Source organism: Mytilus trossulus, chromosome 11, assembly GCF_036588685.1.
Source record: "Mytilus trossulus isolate FHL-02 chromosome 11, PNRI_Mtr1.1.1.hap1, whole genome shotgun sequence".
Classification (NCBI taxonomy): domain Eukaryota; kingdom Metazoa; phylum Mollusca; class Bivalvia; order Mytilida; family Mytilidae; genus Mytilus; species Mytilus trossulus.
Genome location: NC_086383.1, coordinates 65,673,463 through 65,688,522, shown reverse-complemented (window position 1 = coordinate 65,688,522; position 15,060 = coordinate 65,673,463). Strand labels below are relative to the sequence as shown.

The 15,060-nt window shown below is 33.3% G+C and overlaps 1 protein-coding gene and 1 long non-coding RNA gene across 3 annotated transcripts in view; both read left to right on the top strand.

Moving 5' to 3' along the window:
* Positions 1 to 15,060, top strand: part of LOC134691429 (biogenesis of lysosome-related organelles complex 1 subunit 5-like) — a 280,858-nt gene that overhangs the window by 221,608 nt on the left and 44,190 nt on the right. The window lies entirely within an intron of this gene.
* On the top strand, positions 760 to 3,754 carry LOC134691634 (uncharacterized). The gene is made up of 3 exons (XR_010102165.1): positions 760 to 889; positions 1,561 to 1,688; positions 3,711 to 3,754. It is a non-coding gene; the product is annotated as an uncharacterized LOC134691634 (long non-coding RNA).

Here is a 15,060-nt window from a genome sequence, read left to right as displayed (position 1 = left end):
GCACTAAATTTACAATTTTTTTTTTATGAAGGAATGGAATGACGAATTAGCCAGTAAGGCGGAGCAGTGGGCACAAAATTGTGACTGGTCTCACAATCCAGACAGATCAAGCACTTTCGGTACACTTGGTGAAAACAGTGCAATAAATAAAGGTAAATATGTATATCTCAAAGATAGTATTTAGTATAATTAGGCACAGCTTTTTGGACTTTTGGGTCCACAGTACTTTTCAACTTTGTACTTGTTTGGCTTTCTGACTATTTTGGTCTGAGCGTCTCTAATCTCGAGCTATGAAGCATAATTCCATTATACATCATCAATACAGCTTTAAAAGACATGTTAAAGTTTAGTATGTTGTTATACAAGTACAAAAATTATACTAACAATACAGGTAAACACATGATACTTACAATACAAGTACACACATGATACTAACAATAGACGTACACACATGATACTAACAATACAAGTATACACATTATACTTACAATACACGTACAAACATTATACTAACAATACAAGAACAAACATTAAACTACAATACAAGTACACACATTATACTAACAATACAGGTACAAACATTATACTAACATGACCTGCCAAAAGACACTGAACATAAATCTTGTTCCATTTAAAATGCAGTTTTTACATGTTTTATAAATACGTCAATACTGCACATTTCTTACTTTCGTTATTTTGATGACAGGAAAGTATAGCAAGTGTTTATGTCGAAAGTGTCTAATAGTCTGTAAAACACACATTATATTTCATTTGTACAGACCCAATAGTCGCGAGCATTAACGATTGGGAAAAAGAGTGAAGTGACTGGACATATGGCAATTCTGATAAAGGATGTACGGCAGGGAAATCATGTGGCCATTATACACAGGTATTTTATGTAACTGTGGAGAAAATTGAGAATGGAAATGGGGAATGTGTCAAAGAGACAACAACCCGACCAAAGAAAAAACAACAGCAGCATGTCACCAACAGGTCTTCAATGTAGCGAGAAAATCATGCATTATTATTCGTGGGATACCAATTGTCGTTGATTTCGTAGTAACAGGTAAATCACGACTTCTAATGTCCAACGAAGTACAAATTGGATATAGGCTTATATGCAGACCCTAGAAAAACCACGAACTCAAATGTCCACCAGAATACAAAGTTTCCTCAATCTACGAAAATCAATTAATCCACAGTATATGATACTGACTAATTTATCTAATTCTCATTCTTTTTTTGTATGTTGAGAATAACAACATTAAAAGCAGTAATAAACAAAAAGTCAATAAAATGTTTTTCAGTAGAGATTCAAACTTTTATAGCAATATTTCATTACATGTTTCCTCATTTACTGTACATGATCTGTTCAAAAGCACCTAATATCAATTCTCGTCCGATTTAGTTTATGATCATTTTACCAATAAATCATTTTATTGATGACTATATAAATGGATGTCTTTGAAATGTCTGTGGAAGACAGAATTTTTCAGTATTGTCTTATAATGGCCGACAGTGGATTCTAAAAATCGTTTTATATATTGTATATCTACAAAGATTGTAACTGCAGCAACAACTAAAATAGGATGCGGCGTTGCTACATGTAGCACATTTACATCCAGCGAAGGCGATGACATGACAGGGTTTGATGGGTACAGTCACTTTGTCTGTGATTATTATAAAGCGTAAGTTTTTTTTATTTAATTTATATATCTTTAATTATGACGACGGATATGTTTCAATTGCTGTTACCATAATCCAGTTCTATTTTCCTGGGATATGATCTACAAAATGGGTTTGTACTTACATGAACAACCCGACGGGTGCAATTTGTGAAGCAGGATATCCGGTATACTCCGGATATTTGGTATAGTTATGTCGAACGGTCTTTAGTTTTATATATTGTCTTTTGTGAACTGCTGTGTGTGGTAAGTCCTTTTTGTTTCGTTTTGCCATGACATTATCAGTTTGTTTTCGACTTAAGCGTTTGATTGTCCATTTGGAATATTTTACTTCTCTTATACATTTTGTTCATGAAGGATTGTTCCTGGTTCAAATTGTCATAGGAGACTGGCATCATGGGTTTGGCAACAAGTTGGTACTAAGGTCGTCCAGATCGGTTTATTAGCAATTCCTTGTTTTAAAGAAGTTTTGAATTTTTGTATTGTACCTCAGAAGGATAATACAAGTCAAGGTTTGATGGGTACAATCACTTCGTTTGTAATTATTATTCAGCGTAAGTTTCTTGATTTATACAATTTAATTGTGCATTTTAATATGACGATGGATACATTGTAATTGCAGTAACCGCATTGTCGTCCTCTTTTCATGGAATGTAATTATTCTAATGACCGGTTTTGTACTAACATAAACAACACGAAGTGTGCCCTTTGTGAAACCAGATCCGCTTGCTATTTCAAAGTAATATGTGTTATACACCCCTAATTTTATATTTGTATCTTGTAGTCTTTAGTTTTATAAGTTTTTTTTCGCGCACTTTTGTTTGTCTTTAGTCCCTTTTGAATTTGATTTTCTTTTTGTTTTCGCCATGACAGTATCACCGACTCCTGCAGTTCTTTTCGTATTTTGTGCCTCTCTAGTATATTAAGGAATGTTATTGCTTCTTAACATTTCTGCTTAAAATATTCATATGTATTTATTGTCGAAATAGTTCACAAAACGTTAAGTTCTGCTAATGTTATTTTCGGTTAACCAATTCGGGTTTGTGACCGTTATACATAGCTTTTAATTAGTGCGTATAGTTGATAATATGCATTTAATATTGTTAAATATATAAGTATATCCGATCAAACGTTGTGCTGATATTTAGAATATTTATTGTATCACCTTCACTGGTGGTCCAATGGTTGGATCCGTCGTTGTCTAGAGTTGTTAATTGTTTAGTCGTATAGGTTTTTTTACAAGTATTAGACAATATCAAACATGTAATAACATACTACTAAACAACGGCTACAAAAATATATATGTCAGGAAATTACATGACTTTGTTATCAAAATTATTTGTAGAATATCTAATGTTGATCGTCCTGAACATGCACGAAATATTTGCCACTGGACGTTAAGCAACCAACAATCATCTAATCAATCTAATGATGATTCTGAAATATAATCCTACAAAACAGAAGTAAAAAATTTATCACAAAAATGTCAAACCCAAAGGAAAATCAAAGCGAAAAGTGCCTCATCAAAAAAGCTCAAACATATCACACGAATGGAAAACAAATGTAATATTTCTGACTAGGTACATGCATTATCTTATGCAGAAAATTATGATTAACTATTGTTTTAAAGCTAGCTAAACCTCCAATAAGGATGTCGGTCGTATAAAACAAAAGTCCATTATATTGACAACAATGTGTGCAAAAATCAACAAAGCCAACCAATCACACTTTGCCCAGGTATCTAATATTAAATCAAGAGCTTTATTTTATATCTAAAATAGTCCACAGTATGCATAACTGCTCAACCTTTGGTGTAACTCATTCATTTTTGTCGTTATAAAATAACCATCAAATACCACATGTCCTGCTAATTTATAAAATTCTAATATTTATTTTATTTAAAGTCGCTAATAATAAATCAATACATCTTGCACTCTAGCCAAGTATATTATCGTGACACTGTCGAACCGATTTCATTCCAGTTTATAAACTAGGTATTTACGTGTTTTTTCTATGCTTTTCTAGCGGTAACATGCCTGGTGAACCACCTTATTAAATAGAAACAGTAGGATTAACTGAATTGGTATGTTTGAATAGATGTAACTAATGAATGTTCATTTGGATTTTATATGAATGAGTATTTCGTGTTTAGTTATCACTAACCTGTTGACACCAAGGTGTATGATATAACATTAAGTGACAATCAGCCAATTGAATTTCAAGCAATAAACACAAACGTAATTTTATGACTGCAGTCACTGTATACATAATAATTTCTTATCGTAAAACACAGTACGCAGTTGTAAACAAATCATTTAGTTTTAATAAGTCTAGCACAACAATCTTATGAGTCATTTAGAAAAATATGAATTTGTAATCAAATTACAAGACTAAAATGTGTGTTGAATTACCATACCGGAAATATGGTGTAAGAAAACAGATCTGCATGTATACAACTTCAATGGATTTTTACCTATCATTGTAGGTAGTTGGCAAAGAAAACAATTTGAATTGTAATTTTGGTACCCATTTCAAGTTTCCTTCTCTTCCATTGATTTATTGCATATGTATGTAGGCTTCAATGTTTTTGGCACCTCATGTTACAACACAACTTTAATTTAATTTTACTTTATTTTAGGAGAGTTTCTACTGAATAAATGGTTTAAACGTATTTTAATAATTAAGCAGAATAAATCTACAAATCATTGTTGCATACTATTACTGTTGTTACTTTATCCCATAACCTGGTACCCCAAACATGTAATACGAGTTTAGCGCTGTAAAACCAGGTTCAATCCACATCAATACACATCAGGAATATGACAGTTGTTGTCCCTTCGTTTGATGTGTTTTATCCTTTGATTTTGCCATTTCAATGGGAGCTTTCCATTATAAATTTTTCTTGGAGCGCAGTAGTTTTTTGATTTTACTTTTTTTGTAAAGCATTTGTATAACCGTCTTTCGAAGAAGAAAAATCCTGATGTATATATAGGCAAGGAAAGGAATGATTCCTTCATTGACGGAGTCAGAACTTTGTAAATGATAATATATGTATAGATATAAGAAGATAATGCATGGGTGCCAATGAGACAACTCCCCATTCAATGTCACAATTTGTAAAAGTAAACCTGTATAGATCACAGAACGGTAGTTTATTTTGGTGATAATTGTCAGGTCTATTATATGTATAAAAAATTATATATTTCTAATCTTTTGAAAAATAAATCTTTTGAATTTTAAGTCTTACATTAAACAATCTGATACATACTACAGATCCTGTGTAAAGCCGTGTTCACATTGACCTAAATTCGGTGTTGTGTTAGTGTAACTAACACATAAACTAAACACAATTGCGTTCCCATTGATAAAACTCAATGTTTACATGTAGTTTAAATCATGTTTTATCTACACACAGTCGACAGTCAATGTAGGCCTTGTGTAGTTTAAGTGTACACAAAACTAGACATTTAGGACATTAGTTTTACCGTGTATATATTTAAGGAAGAAACTATTTTTGAGTAAAATTGATATTTTTGATAATTATTAGTATAGTTCTTTACAGAAATTATTGTCTAAATTTTACAGATTTTTTTTGTTAAAAATAATTAACGTACTTTATTAATCCCTGATCAAGACTCAAAGCAGCAGCATTGCCGAACCCATAAGGCAGCAACCAATTGATTTTCGGTTGGGGGAAAGGGGGGGGGGGGGGGGCTCTTATAGTTGAGTTTAAAACATAAAGGCAAGGGGTGGGTGCTGAGCAACGGATTTTGTTTTGGAAACCAAAAATGTTTCCAGTTTTCGGCCCTGATTTTTTTGTTTGTTTGTTTCACCCTCAGCTGCCAATATATATAATGCTAAAACTGATTTCGACTTGTCACCAAATTTTGTCCTAAAAAAAATCACGCCCCTACTACCCCCCATCCCCCCCCCCCCCCCCCCGCTTCCCCTCGCCTCCCAAAAATTGAAGTAAATAGTTGCTGCCTAATTCATTTGAAAAGGTCTTCCCGAATCGACTTGACGTACACAGAAATATTCGCCACTGGTCTTTACTCAAAAAACGTTTAACGCATAAATGCATGACTATAAAAAAAGTGTGAGGTAAATGATTTGTTTGTCTAGTATCTCAGATCCGTTAAATTACACTTAAAATAAATTTTAAAAAACGTTACCCTATTCCTTTACCAAATACTCCTTGGAGAAGAAATACCATTTGAAACAAACAGAAAAGATAAAAATGTAGTGATCCCTAATATCTCAATCGGTTTTTTTTTCGGTTGTAAGCACGCTGCTGCAGCTAACGTTTTCTAATGCGTAATCGAGACATCTCTTGTATATTCAAACTACTACAAATAATAAAAATGGCTTTCATAAAGTAGCAACCACTTAACTTAAAAAAAGGGGGAGGGTTATTTTTTTTATCTGAGTCAGATTTTTTTTCGCGCGTACGTTTTTATTTCTTTTTTTTTCGATGCTGGTGATCAAATACTTTCTTTTTCAATATTTAACACTAAAATGGATGGGGAAACTCTTGATTCAGAATAATTTTTTTTATCATCTGTATGACCATTTTTTTTTTTATCAAATTGGGGATCGGAATATTTCCATTTCCACCCCCACCCCCTTTTGAAGACAAATGGTTGTTCCCTTACCGCTAGACAAATTGTCCAATAATTTTGAATTCAGTTCTACGTATTGAACATTTAAATGACATATAGTTTACAAGTGGAAACAAATCTTATGTACAGGTAGCTAAACAAGGTGTATAGATGTGAACAAATGTAATGTGAAACCAGTGTACACTACACTAAACTAATTGTAAACATGTTTACTCTACACGGCGTTTGGTGTGAACACGGCCTAAGACAATTTTATAATCCTGATAAATTTGATAACTACTTATCTCAGAAATAGATTACCTTAGCCGTATTTGTCACAACTTTTTGGAATTTGGGTTTCCCAATGATCTGCAACTTTGTACTTGTTTGGCTTTATAACTATTTTGATCTGATCTCCACTGATGATTATTATCAAGAAGAAACGCGCATCTGGCGTATTATATTATAATCCTGTTACCTTTGATAACTATTTCATGAAAAGGATCTGACAACACTCCACTTTAGCTTTTGTTTTAGTAATTTTTTCATCAGCCAATGAAATTCAAACTTCAAAACTTTACAGGTGTTAATTAATCCGATTAACACAGTGGACTGACCAGTATGTCTTTAAAACATAAAGCATAATGGCACGTTTTCAGACTTAGTAAGCAAAGCAGCATGGACACAGAATATGTAGTTTGTTCATATTGTACATCTTCAACATACACTTATGCGAATTTTGATATTTTGTTGAGACACTCTGACAGCAATGATTCTCATAATTGAATTTCTTACGACTGTCATACAAGTGAAAGGTGTAGCTAGCTATAAAACCAGATTTTATTCACCTCTTTCTACATAAGAAAATGCCTGTACCAATCAGCAATGTGACAGTTGTAATCCATTCATTTGATGTGTTTAAGCTTTTGATTTTGCCATTTGATTAGTGACTTAACATTTTCAATTGTCCCCGGCGTTCAGTAAGTGCGTGGTGTTAACTTTTTAAATTTAATTTATTAAACAACTTACTTCATATGATATTGACCGGATGTGAAAGAAAAAACGCAAAAAAACAAAAAAGGGAAAATTAAAACTAGCTAATTTATTAATCAAAGCGACAACTTAAAATGTCATGACAAAAAAAACAACACGAAACATAAACTTACTGCAAAACCTTTTGGTGTTTTAGATAAGAAATGTTCTTCGTATTCTATTCGATTTCAACAGATATTTTTTGGTTTGTTCGTCATTGATGCTCTTATAGTTGAGTTTAAAACATAAAGGCAAGGGGTGGGTGCTGAGCAACGGATTTTGTTTTGGAAACCAAAAATGTTTCCAGTTTTCGGCCCTGATTTTTTTGTTTGTTTGTTTCACCCTCAGCTGCCAATATATATAATGCTAAAACTGATTTCGACTTGTCACCAAATTTTGTCCTAAAAAAAATCACGCCCCTACTACCCCCCATCCCCCCCCCCCGCTTCCCCTCGCCTCCCAAAAATTGAAGTAAATAGTTGCTGCCTAATTCATTTGAAAAGGTCTTCCCGAATCGACTTGACGTACACAGAAATATTCGCCACTGGTCTTTACTCAAAAAACGTTTAACGCATAAATGCATGACTATAAAAAAAGTGTGAGGTAAATGATTTGTTTGTCTAGTATCTCAGATCCGTTAAATTACACTTAAAATAAATTTTAAAAAACGTTACCCTATTCCTTTACCAAATACTCCTTGGAGAAGAAATACCATTTGAAACAAACAGAAAAGATAAAAATGTAGTGATCCCTAATATCTCAATCGGTTTTTTTTTCGGTTGTAAGCACGCTGCTGCAGCTAACGTTTTCTAATGCGTAATCGAGACATCTCTTGTATATTCAAACTACTACAAATAATAAAAATGGCTTTCATAAAGTAGCAACCACTTAACTTAAAAAAAGGGGGAGGGTTATTTTTTTTTATCTGAGTCAGATTTTTTTTCGCGCGTACGTTTTTAATTCTTTTTTTTTCGATGCTGGTGATCAAATACTTTTTTTTTCAATATTTAACACTAAAATGGATGGGGAAACTCTTGATTCAGAATAATTTTTTTTATCATCTGTATGACCATTTTTTTTTTATCAAATTGGGGATCGGAATATTTCCATTTCCACCCCCACCCCCTTTTGAAGACAAATGGTTGTTCCCTTACCGCTAGACAAATTGTCCAATAATTTTGAATTCAGTTCTACGTATTGAACATTTAAATGACATATAGTTTACAAGTGGAAACAAATCTTATGTACAGGTAGCTAAACAAGGTGTATAGATGTGAACAAATGTAATGTGAAACCAGTGTACACTACACTAAACTAATTGTAAACATGTTTACTCTACACGGCGTTTGGTGTGAACACGGCCTAAGACAATTTTATAATCCTGATAAATTTGATAACTACTTATCTCAGAAATAGATTACCTTAGCCGTATTTGTCACAACTTTTTGGAATTTGGGTTTCCCAATGATCTGCAACTTTGTACTTGTTTGGCTTTATAACTATTTTGATCTGATCTCCACTGATGAGTCTTATCAAGAAGAAACGCGCATCTGGCGTATTATATTATAATCCTGTTACCTTTGATAACTATTTCATGAAAAGGATCTGACAACACTCCACTTTAGCTTTTGTTTTAGTAATTTTTTCATCAGCCAATGAAATTCAAACTTCAAAACTTTACAGGTGTTAATTAATCCGATTAACACAGTGGACTGACCAGTATGTCTTTAAAACATAAAGCATAATGGCACGTTTTCAGACTTAGTAAGCAAAGCAGCATGGACACAGAATATGTAGTTTGTTCATATTGTACATCTTCAACATACACTTATGCGAATTTTGATATTTTGTTGAGACACTCTGACAGCAATGATTCTCATAATTGAATTTCTTACGACTGTCATACAAGTGAAAGGTGTAGCTAGCTATAAAACCAGATTTTATCCACCTCTTTCTACATAAGAAAATGCCTGTACCAATCAGCAATGTGACAGTTGTAATCCATTCATTTGATGTGTTTAAGCTTTTGATTTTGCCATTTGATTAGTGACTTAACATTTTCAATTGTCCCCGGCGTTCAGTAAGTGCGTGGTGTTAACTTTTTAAATTTAATTTATTAAACAACTTACTTCATATGATATTGACCGGATGTGAAAGAAAAAACGCAAAAAAAACAAAAAAGGGAAAATTAAAACTAGCTAATTTATTAATCAAAGCGACAACTTAAAATGTCATGACAAAAAAAACAACACGAAACATAAACTTACTGCAAAACCTTTTGGTGTTTTAGATAAGAAATGTTCTTCGTATTCTATTCGATTTCAACAGATATTTTTTGGTTTGTTCGTCATTGATGCATTTTGTAGACGAAAAATATTCAATGAGTGACTAAACAACACATTAAAGCACGAATGATGTAATTCTCACTGTTGTATGGTTTAAATATTTTTCTAAACTAGTAGTATTTGATTTCTTTGATTAGTTGTTCTTTTTATAACATTGGCATTTTTGTTTATGACAATGTGAAATCATTGGTTTTTATTATCATGGGAAATCAATGAAATTCTTTGCGACCAATCTGATAATAAAATGTATCTGTGTAGAATCACCTCGCAAAGATGGTGTAGCGAACTTTTATTAACCAAATGAAGCATTTTATGTCATATCTATAAACTTTGTACTTGATGCCGTTGAAATATCCATTGCAATCTACAAAAATATACATACTGTGGATTCATATTTATTCGTTGTATATCAATTTTCGTGGATTTCGTGGGTATAGGAAAATCACGAAATTAAATGTTCAACGAATAACAAATAATCCATACGCTTTTATGCAGACTTCGGTAAAACAACGAATTTTAGTATCCATGAACATTTAAGTTTTCCTTAATCTACCAAAATTGATACCCACGAAATTTAATAAATATACAGTATTTATTTTACCCATTACCATAACGTATATGTACCTGAGTGGTACTATTTAACGAAAATTGTGGAACGAATTGATAATACCAGGAATTACAAATATTAGTTAAGCAGCTCACCACACAAATCATGCAAATGTTGATACAAGCAGGAAACATGTAGGTGTATGTAAACATATCAGGGGGGTAGCCACGAGAAAAATCCATCCGATCATAGCGTCCATCTTTGATTTTCAAAATGACGTCTTTCCAGGAAAACAAGAAAATAAATTTGAGCAAACGTAACTTCATTGATATTATCAAAACAATATCATGCAATTTTCAATCCCTGGAATGCAGATATAATTCAACAAATGTACTGACAACGATATCTTACATTTGATAAAACAGCCCAAAATTGAATACACAAACTCACCATTAGTAGAGAAACTGACAACGTCATGGTAAAACAAACGACCACAATACAAACAGCAGTCCATAAAAAACTTAATGTAACAGGTACGTAAATGGCTTGTCCTGCGATTTTTAAAAGAAATTGTATGCACGCAGAACTTCTGAAAAGATAATGAAAAATCGAAAAATTTAAGGTGGTAACCGATCTAGTTTCTGAGTTCCAGACATTTGGAAATGGCAAGGAAACAGCATAAAGTACATAGACATAACGTCAAATTTGCACCAAAAATATAAATTTCAAGCTTAACTTATTCTGCAGTTAAAACCAATCCTACGATTTTTCTACAAAAAATAATTTTTTTAAAGGTACTATTTTCCTTTCTTTTGATATATAATTTTCAAGGGGTCACCGAACTCCTTTTTTTATATATCAGCGTTGTAAGGGTGTTGCTGACGGGAAAAAAGGTAAAATCATGACGTCGCCCAAAGGAGTACGCAACGTCAATATAAAAAGAAGATGTGGTATGATTGCCAATGAGACAACTATCCCCAAAAGACCAAAATGACACAAACATTAACAAGTATAGGTCACCGTTATATCAGCCAACGACGGCTTCATTCTTTTTTTCAGCACTACTAATGCGCTATAGAGCATAAAATGACGAATTATCTATTATTATGTTTTTCAGTGATTATACAAGATCCTATTATTCATTACCAGTTTAAACTATTTTATTAATTTTAACTAAATCAGTTTAAAGCGTTGTGTATAAGTTTCCTAACATTTGGTTGAGGCAAAGAAAAGTTAGAGAACGGAAACCTTTTTGGGGACGAACGGATGAACGGACAAGTGTAAAACTTAATGCCCCTCCGCTACGACGGAGGCATTATAAAACACAAGTTTAATTTTATTTCCCCGATGCTTGCAGAAGGTCATGCATATAAAATATATGCAATTATGTTTCAATGGCACGAGAACGGAACACAAACACGAACACATACTTCAACCACAATAGTACTGGTCATTTGGAAACTACAATGGTGTGTTTATGACACGAAAGGAGATGTGACATAAAATCAAATTATAGGCAAAAGCCGAACAAATATAGTTTTTGCAGTTTAATGCACATTATCCCTTTTCTCCCTACCGTTTGTTTTGGTCCATTATTATAGTGACGGCAATGCATAGATGAGAATACTCAAAAACAAATGTATATAATATACATTCCAACTTATTCATCTTTCGATACTTTTTTTAGTCGGGGTTTCCGTCAAACTGTACTGTGCGCTATTCGTGTACACCATCAACACCTCCTCTTTTTCCTAGATGGATTAGATCTAGCAAAAAAAAATCAAAAGCTTGGCTTCTCCGCAGTTCACACTGTTTCCTCGGGATAACAGTCCGCTCTACCCCCTCTCAGCTATGTGTTTTTTATATATTATTCAACACGGGCTTTGAACATACATTAGATGACGTTCTGGTAAATGTACTAGTATCCAATTTAGATTTGTTTGCCAAGTTTCATGCTTGAAGCAGAATGTGCACAATTTTTCACAAAGCCACCGCACTATTTGTGAGCTGTAATGATCAAGCTAACAATGTACACACAGAATAAAAATGCTGCATGTGATTTGAAGAACCGTCTTCGAAGGAGTTTTAAAGTATGAATTTGCTGTTGCGGCGATTGGACATCCCCAACGGCATTATGTGCCTCGTAATTTACGCCAACACTTTTCCTGTCGGCGTTTTGCATTTGCGCCGATCTTCATTTCTTTTGCGCCGATTTTGTCTTTCATTTGCGCCGAATTTTTAAAAGGTAAATTACAGGTGAATAGATATAAGAAGACGTGGTATGGGTGCTAATGAGACGACTCTCCATCCACGTCATTTTATTTTAATTTCCATTTATGATCATTTAAACCTCTTCCGTTAGCTAGTTGTACAAATGTTATGAATTGTCTACCACATTAACATGTATACCGTATAACTGTTATCTACTGCTTACCAAGGGATGGTGGAAGAAGGCCTACTAGATACATCTCCAGGCTCTTCCCTGGGTCGTACCCGTAGTTTTTAAGCCTCTGTCTGTCGGTCATCTGCCACATGGTTATGTTCGTTCTGTATTTTGGCAATAGTCAGACCATCAGAATCCGTGGTGACTCTGGTTTACACAATTTTATGGTAAATCAGTATGATATGTTGTTATATTTCAGGACACTGACCTTCCGATATGTATGGCCGTCAATGCAAAAATTTGACTCCTCGGCTCGTTTCAGTGTGCAATATGTCCACCGTGTTACAATCTAATTCCAGAACAATATTAAGCAAACTTAACTTAAACCTAAGAGAACAACATTTATTACCAGATTTTACCAATGGTATAGTACATGTAGAATTAGGAGCAAATATGAAATCGGCGCAAATGAAAGAATGAAAATGTTTATAATCGGCGCAAATGTCAAACGCCCATTCCTGTTCGTACTTTAGATTTTTTTGTAAAGTTTTAATTATTGTGAAAAATTTAGAAGAAATACGTATATTAAAATAAAAAAAATCATATTCTAACTTTTGGTAGCAGCATTTGCACATGTATACAAACAGCATCAACTTTTATCGAAATAAGTAATAACGAAATTTTGCGCTTTTTAAACATGTTAAAATGAATTGATTGATGCACGCAGAAATTTCTAAATCTTTGAACGCATAATATACTTTGCAAATTATTTTATTGTTATATAAAGTGGAGGTAAAGAGTAATTTTCTTGCAGCGGATCTTTATTTTTCCCTTACCGCATTCTCATGCTTGAAGCTTGTAATCTACAATGTTCCATTCAATTAAACAAGAGTGAAAAGCAATGTGTAACATCTTTTGCTAGTACTTTCATTTTCAAATTCTATTTATAGACCATATCGCAGACGTGAAAGAAAGCACTGTTTGTATGAACATCCATATGTTTATATTTAACTGCGAAATCAGAACTTTATACAACAGGAATATCAAATCAAGAGTATCAGGATTAACCTATTTTTTGTCTAAGATTGGATACGGCCTAGTTAGACGAGAAATAAATTAATTTCTTTGAAATTAAATTAAAAAATGACTGAATGTAAACTGTCTGTGACTATTTTGCTATGGATCGAATTTCAAAATAATAAAATGACACTAGTTATTGTATGCTTTAATTTGTTATTGTGCATACCCGTAGCCAGTGGGGAGTCGGACGACCCGACCCCCCCCCCCCCCCCCCCCCCCATTGAAAACAAATAACCACTGTCAAAGTCAATGTTCTGTTCTGTTCAAATTATGACTGTTAAAGTCGAGTTTGTGAGTCCAACGACCCCCCCCCCCCCCTTTATGAAAATTCGGTCCTGGTGTGAGTGTATGTGTGCAATGTATGTACATCATGTTTATAATATTATAATCAATACTTCATTTCGTTTTCACGCCCTGTATCAACATTCCCGATTTTCAAGTTAAGTCTGTCTGATCTGTGCCGATTACCAGCATGTAGTAAGTTAATGTATGTACAGTTACTCCAATGAATATACAAAATACTTCCGAGACCGATTCTTTGTTCTTTTAAATAGTTTTGTAGAAACATTATGGTGAAAAGCAGTTCTTGCATGCTCTAAGTTGGTCAGCTCACTCTCCGACTATCACGACAAGCCAAATTACTTTTATTTTCATTGGAATGAAGCACTGTTTAACTGCGACAAGATATATTTCATTTACATACATCAATTTTTGATATATTTTGATGAGGTGCATTCAAATTACAATAATCTTCCACCAAATTGACCATTATTCCGACGAAGCGGAACATATTCCGACATCTTGAAAACATTTTTTTTTCTGGTGTACGGGAGATAACTCCCATAGCAACAGACGTCGATTTCCCCGTTTTCCGCTAGAGGTGTTCATTTACGTACCTCTCACCTTAAAGACCTTAAGTCAGTGAAATATGATCCCTACAAAACTCGGCGATGGTATTTTGTTCTAACGAATGAAAAACATATATTTGTTTTTATGTGCGTTACATTGTTGTTTTGGTTTTGCATTTCAGTGTTTCTGTTGTTTAGTTGTTTTCCTCTTATACTTGATGTGTTCACCTCAGTTATAGTTTGTCCAGAATATCTATTTTTTTAGAGATACATAGAAAAAGAACAGATTACCAGTCTGTCAACATCTAAGGGTATACATGTATAAATTGTCGGAACTATTTTAGTTATTGATAGTCAAATCATTGAATAGTTATATATAATTGTTTCTTGACCGACCAGGAAAAAACATTGTGTCTTTTTTCAATGCCAGGCAACCCAAAGTGTTGAACCTCAATAGATATAAGAAAGTTAAAAAAAAAACATTGCAGGAAACATTTACTCGAAAGGAGTTGCTCTTAGTAAAAATAATAGTTATCAAAGGT